The sequence below is a fragment of the Anas platyrhynchos genome, chromosome 3, assembly GCF_047663525.1.
Source record: "Anas platyrhynchos isolate ZD024472 breed Pekin duck chromosome 3, IASCAAS_PekinDuck_T2T, whole genome shotgun sequence".
In the NCBI taxonomy this organism is placed as follows: Eukaryota; Metazoa; Chordata; class Aves; order Anseriformes; family Anatidae; genus Anas; species Anas platyrhynchos.
The window spans coordinates 68,297,270-68,304,910 of NC_092589.1; positions in this window are offsets into that span (position 1 = coordinate 68,297,270).

Sequence of the window (7,641 nt, forward strand, 5' to 3'; positions counted from 1 at the left end):
CTTCTGTTGGCCTTGTATCAATACATATTATGCTTGCATTATTATATTTCAATGTTCTACTTGATTATCACCTAAAAGAAACTTAAGTAAACAACCAAAATTGTCATGACTTTATTCTTTTTACTCAACAAAAAAGATCACTCCTCATTCAGGTGAGTGGGTTAATACCTTTGTATCAACATCACAACAATATAATTAATTTAATTTAAACTCTTTAAGTTTAAACTCTTCTTTTCATATTTCTGCAAAGCTAGAGTAAGAGCATAATTGTTATAAAATTTTCCAGTATATTCTTCCTGAATATGTTCCTATATACTAAATGTGTTAATATGTGTTCCTATATACTACAAATTGTCTTATACACCAAAGCTAGTATAGCCACTTTTGCTGATACCACTAAGGGCCACCATTACTGGAAACAAAAAACAAAACCAGAGGTGCAAAGTAACCAACAGTATTTTGGGGGGAACTTAGTTTTTTATTGATTTGTTAAGGTGCACCTGTGACTTATACAGAGGGAATTATAGTAGCTAAGTTTAAAATGCAGCTCATGAATAGAATTCTTATAAAAAGCATTATTAAATATAGCTGTCGTACACATTACAGGTTTAGCACAGAAGGTTTAAATCAGTCTTTGTACTTAGCAAACAGTAACATGAATACTGGAAAATGATTGTTGCTTCATTGCACTTTCTGAAATAAAACAACCCCATGAAGTACAAAACAAAAAGACCTTGAACAAAGGACATATTTTCCTGAATTAAGTAGTTCTAAACATCTGACAGTAGAATGTAAATATAGCAATGCAATATGAAGGACTTGCAATACCTTCATGATCAATGTCCAGGCAATAAAATAAAATTAAAATTAAATAAATAATTTTTAAAAGTGGTATTAAATGAAAATCGAGAAAAGCTTGTAAAACATGAATGTTTGTTGTTGGTTTGGGGGGTTGGGGGGTGTGGGGGGAGGAGGAGGGTTGGTTGTTTGTTTTCACTCTCCTAGCATCTAATTCATTATTCAGGTGATATATTCAGAAAGATCTTGGAAGCAGAACACAGAATCATATGCAGAACAGTGAAAGTGTATCTAGACATATTATCAATGTCTTAGGAATTCCTAAATGGCAATGTTGTATATCTGAACTTGTTGAAATGATATGGAGCACGGACAAACCAAAAGGGATTCAATGAGCAGCCAATAAGCCCTACACACTCATACAGCTGTTCAGCTACTGCACTCAGGCACTCATGTACAAGCCTTACATCCAAAAGGTCATAAATGGAAATTTTATCCATCCTGAAATCATGTAGTAGCACTTCATTGAAAAGAATCAGTGAATTAGGTTTAAATCAAATAAGGAACATAAGCATAGAAGAATACTTCTTGCAGATGGACATGATTGCTTTAAGAAGTGCAAAAGTTGTTACAGAAGAAATCATACAAGAAGCAATACGTTTTGAAGTTATTGAGTGTTTGATCTATTTCAATATCTTAAAAAGTTGAATCATCTGAACTTGGGTAATGATAAAACCATGTGAATTAAAAATAGCTCAAAGACCATGACAAATAGGAATGATAAAAAGAAATGTACCAATTTGTCATGGTTCAGCCTCAATCCTCACATAGGTAAGATTAGGTCAGTATGTTAAACTGAAAGATAGAAATATTCAAATGATCAAAGAGGAGATACTGTTGGTGGCAATTGAATAACTGATAGTGCAACATCACTTGAACAAATCAGTATCCTAACTTGCTTTCTGAATAGAGTCCAGACAGTCTAGAATTATCCAAAACATTTCAGTCCATTTGAACTGACATCTCCAGCAGGTTCCCAGAAGAATATGCTTTGAATATGAGAAGAATATGCCTTGAATGATGCTAACCTCATCTGAAGAGGATAAAAAAACAGGCTGATTTTGTCATTCTTGCATCTTAATTGAATTCCTACTTCATTTTGATAGTAGGGAAAGAGGATCGTGCTATTAATTAAAGGTTGCTAATTGCCAAAAATGTCCTATAGCAGGACACTTTCTCACTTTTCATTTGGATGGAAGTAATGTTTCTTATTTATACCTAAATAATCATACGTTCTTTTCTGTTTGGTTTAGTAACAAATATATAGAAGGTAAATAATATAATAATAGCACCTACAATGCTTTTTTTTATTAATTTCATAATGCATCTCTTATGCTTTCATTAATATTACTCCCTTGTAATCGTCTATGGACCATGACAGTTTATGATGGAAATGGACTGGTTGGGAGGGTCATTTAGATAAAATAGTTTAACTAAACTATAGCATTTAGAAGCCTTTGATCAAATATTCGATTTGATCGATGTCCACGATTTGATTTGATTCGATTTGATCGATGTCCACCAGTGCTGGTCATTCTTTAAGCGATGCCTCCTAGAAGCACAAGATCAGGCAATTCCTAAATATCGCAAATCAGGCAGGCGGGGCAGGAGGCCGGCGTGGCTGACCAGGAACATTCTGATGGAGATTAGGCGGAAACAGAGAGTGTTTCGCTACTGGAAGGAGGGCCAGGTGTCATGGAAAGAATACAGGGATGCTGTTTGTGTTTGTAGGGAGAAAATTCATGTGGCCAAAGCACACCTAGAGTTGAAGCTGGCTGTGTCTGTGAGAGAAAATAAAAAGGTTTTTTTTAGATATGTGAATGGAAAAAGGAGAACTAAAGAATACATAAGGCCGCTCCTTGATAGGGAAGGTCTCCTCACAGACAATGACATAGGCAAAGCAGAGACGCTTAACGCCTTCTTTGCCTCTGTCTTCAATGCCGATGATGGGCTTCGGGACCCAGGGTGCCCTGAGCTGGAGGACCGGGACGGTGGGGATGACAAACTCCCAACCGACCCTGAACGTGTGCGGGATTTGCTACTCCGCCTGGATCCCTACAAGTCCATGGGTCTGGATGGGATTCATCCCCGGGTGCTGAAAGAGCTGGCGGACGTCATCGCGGAACCTCTCTCAATTATTTTTCAACGATCCTGGGAATCTGGAGAGGTCCCGGTAGACTGGAAGCTGGCAAATGTTGTGCCGATTTTCAAGAAGGGTCAGAAAGAAGACCCTAGCAATTACAGGCCTGTCAGTCTCACGTCAGTGCCTGGTAAAATCATGGAGAAGATGGTTCTCGAACTTACTGAGGCGCACCTGGGGGACAAAGCAGTCATTGGTCCCAGCCAGCATGGGTTTGTGAAGGGTAGGTCCTGCCTAACTAACCTGATTTCCTTTTATGATAAGATCACCCGTATGGTGGACCAAGGGAAACCAGCTGATGTGATTTTTTTGGACTTCAGCAAGGCTTTTGACACGGTTTCCCATAGGATCCTACTGGACAAAATGTCCACCATACAGCTAAATAAAAACATCATACGATGGGTGAGCAATTGGCTAACAGGCAGGGCCCAAAGGGTTATGGTAAATGGGGCTGCGTCAGGCTGGTGGGCGGTCACCAGTGGGGTCCCTCAAGGCTCCATTTTAGGGCCGGTACTTTTCAATATTTTTATAAACGATCTGGATGTAGGAATAGAAGGTATTTTGAGCAAGTTTGCTGATGACACCAAACTTGGAGGAGTTGTGGACTCGAATGAGGGTGGAAAGGCCTTGCAGAGGGATCTGGATAGGTTGGAGAGCTGGGTGATCACCAACCGCATGAAGTTCAATAAGAGCAAGTGCCGGGTCCTGCACCTGGGACGGGGAAACCCTGGCTGCACGTACAGACTGGGCGATGAGACGCTGGAGAGCAGCCTAGAAGAGAGGGATCTGGGGGTCGTGGTAGACAGCAAGCTGAATATGAGCCAGCAGTGTGCCCTGGCAGCCAGGAGGGCCAACCGTGTCCTGGGGTGCATCAAGCACGGCATCGCTAGTAGGTCAAGGGAGGTGATTGTCCCACTCTACTCTGCGCTGGTGCGGCCCCACCTCGAGTACTGTGTGCAGTTCTCGGCACCACAGTACAAGAAGGACGTGAAACTGTTGGAGAGTGTCCAGAGGAGGGCTACGAAGATGGTGAAAGGCCTGGAGAGGAAGACGTATGAGGAACGGCTGAGGGCACTGGGCCTGTTCAGCCTGGAGAAGAGGAGGCTGAGGGGAGACCTCATCGCAGTCTACAGCTTCCTCATAAGGGGGTGTCGAGAGGCAGGAGACCTTTTCTCCATTAACACCAGTGACAGGACCCGCGGGAACGGGGTTAAGCTGAGGCAGGGGAACTTTAGGCTTGACATCAGGAGGGGGTTCTTCACAGAGAGAGTGGTTGCACACTGGAACAGGCTCCCCAGGGAAGTGGTCACTGCACCGAGCCTGTCTGAATTTAAGAAGAGATTGGACTGTGCACTTAGTCACATGGTCTGAACTTTTGGGTAGACCTGTGCGGTGTCAAGAGTTGGACTTGATGATCCTTAAGGGTCCCTTCCAACTCAGGATATTCTATGATTCTATAAAATATTATATGCTATCAACCCAAATATAGTAATTTGTTCTCTAGTATCTATAAATACTCTTCTACAATGTCCACACATCAACAGCTGAGATAACCACTGCATTCTGCTGGTGACAGAACACTCCAAGCACCAGAACTTTCAATGTACTGTTCTCTGTAGTGGGACTGATGAGATTAGAATACGTCTTTAATAATTCATATAGCCACACTGGAGTTGAGAATGTTACCCCTAGGAAGGAAGAAACGTCAGTCATTCACATAGGGGCAAAAACCCACCTGGATGCATTCTTGTGTGACCTGATCTAGGTGTTCCTGCTCTGGCAGTGGGATTAGACTAGATGATCTTTCAAGGTCCCTTCCAAACCTTAACATTCTGCGACTCTGCGAATATTTGAGAATAATATAAAATAGATTAGAAATCACAGAAAGACAGCACAGCTTATAGTTTCCCAAATGACCTGTTACTGTCTTTGCTAAGTTTCAGATTCCTTTGTGCACCCATTCTAAGAATGCCAGGTATCATTTGTCAGAAGAAATCTACAGAGAAGGCAGTAGAAACAGAGCTCTGGCCTGTTGTTAGCCCAGCCTTGTGTATTACTTACCAGGTCTTGTGTCCGCCAGACAGGAGAAATTGCAGTGCCAGAACACAAAAACTTTACAACTGCTTCTTCCTATATTTTGAAAAGTATGTCAATAGACTGACATATACTGCATAATGTGCAACATAAAAGCAAGTCCAGTCACTGCACTGTCAAACTTTCACACAGTGGCTGTCCCTTTTCCTACATACCTTTCTGTTTCATACTTTACTCACTCAAAATAAACTCTAAAAGAAAATACGAAGGTGTCTATTTCCCACAAAGCATTGCAGATGTGATGACAGCCACAGAAAAAAAAAAAAAGTGAAGGTTTAAACAGTTATGAAGTATAATGTTTTTGAGGAAGATCTTGTTAGAACGTGAAATTGCAGTCCTGTAAAAACTACAATGTAAGGAGTTTGTATTTTTGTTTATTTCACTTTTTATCAAATAGATCGATATATTTTGTTTAGAGAAAAGGACCAAAACAGTACTCTATAATGATTTTACTGTTTTGCTTTGAGAAAGATTTTTTGAAGAACTTCATCCATGCAACTTCAATACAATTCAACATAACATATACTATCATGTGTGTTAAATTAAAAATAATTATCAAAGTAGGCAGCTGTAGTCTACTTATTGTGTCTGAGAAATCCAAGATTTTTGGAATTCTAAGTATTCCTTTTACTTCTGACTGTGGTGGGAGAAGCCATTCACACCTCTCACCTGCAAAATTTGATTCTGATGAAATCTACTTTTTCCAGTAGAAAATCCTTCTATCAGCTCTAATAAAACCAGTCTCCGTGTTTGATATAACCTGAAAATACTGCAAAAGTAGAAACATTGAGACACTGAAAGAAAGAAAAAGCCCTTGAACTTAGACTGTTTATTTAAAAAACATATTTCCAAGTCATGTATGGTATTAATAGCTGTGTTCTGAGTGCATTCTTCTTTCCGAATGTGAAAGCAGAAAAAACATCTGGAAGACATATATTATGTAATGGCAGTCTAAAAGATTAATTAATTAGTTTTAAAAAGTAATGGTTTTATAATATTCATGATGAATATAATTTCCTGAAAACTGATTTTTTTTTTCACTTTTTGTGTGTGTGCAGTTAATTCTCCAGGTGTAAATCATAATGCAGGAAAAGCAAAGAAAAAAATATAATTTCTCTGAACTGCTTTATTTAAAAAACTATATATTGTAGATTGTATTTGTATTACAAATACAGCTTTCCTTTCTCCAGTGAAAGAGCTCTCCGGATAACAGAAAAACTTAAAAAATTTTGTAGTTATTTACAGTTTAGATAAGTCCACTGAATTTTGAACATTTGTACAAATATATATATATTATGTATTATATATTTATATATATATATATACACAACCCTTTGAAGTTGGATTTAGATCTCATTTACGCTGATTTGACCTCATGTCACACCTAGCACTATTTCTGAGCTAGGTCAGAATATACAAGATTCAGACCTCTGATATCTGCAAAATGAAGATTCAATACAAGAACTACCAGTCTTTCAAGATTCCCACTCCTTCTGATTCCAGCTGGAAACCTCTCAACAGCAACATCTCTCAAGGTATCTCGGCACTTCCAGAGTTGGCCAGCTCCCAAAAATTCAAGAGCTATTAAAATGAGAACGGGAAATGCATTGAAAAATTTCAGAACCTCCACAAAGACTGCATTTCACCTGGAAATTAGGCCATTTCACAAGAACGCCTAAGGATAAGTCAGAGTGAACAAGGCTGTTAAAATTCCAGTCTGATTCTCTGTCCCTAATTCTATTCCCGTATTCAAGTTTCCCTACAGTTTATTGTTGAGTGCAAGATGATGTTTCATTTCAAGGCACATGAAATGAAACAGTGACCATAGTTTAGCTCCTTGCTTTCAAAGCTGCTCTTATGCAATGGAGAAATGTAAGGTACTAAAATAAAGTCATGTTATAGTTTTTAAATTTGTCCATTTGCATTACATTGAGGACTTGACTAGTCCTTCCCATGTCTAAGAGAAGACAGCGAGGAGTTCCTGCAGTATATCACAGAACTTTCAAGAAGCTCAGTTTTGTTAAATTTCTCAGCAGAGTTTCACAGTTAAATTCTTGTCAAGTGTTTATGTAAAGAAAGATAGAATGTATTCTTAACAATCAACCAAATTTTTGCATACATATTTCCCATTCAATTATCTCTGGTAGATAAAATTTACTATTGCAAAATTGTAATTTACTTTAGTATACTTACTATTTATAGTAAATTTGTTTATAGTAACTTATACTATATTTTACTACTTCCCCTAGTATTTTCAATATAAAAGCAACTTGTTATAATGGCAGAAACAAAAGGGGGGAAAATGTGTTTTCACCAAGTTTTGTATGAAACTCATGACTAACTAAATCAATTTTCTTTAGGCTTTCACTTTCTTTAGGCTTTATACTTTCATTTCTCTATGTTTATCACAGAACTATGAAACTTGGCCCAAATATTAATGATTCAGAATAACGTTTGCAGAAGAAAGCACTGTCTTACCAGTGAAAAAAAAAATCTTGAATAAATACCTATTATTTTTTTAAAAGCATTGAGAAATAATAATCACAGAA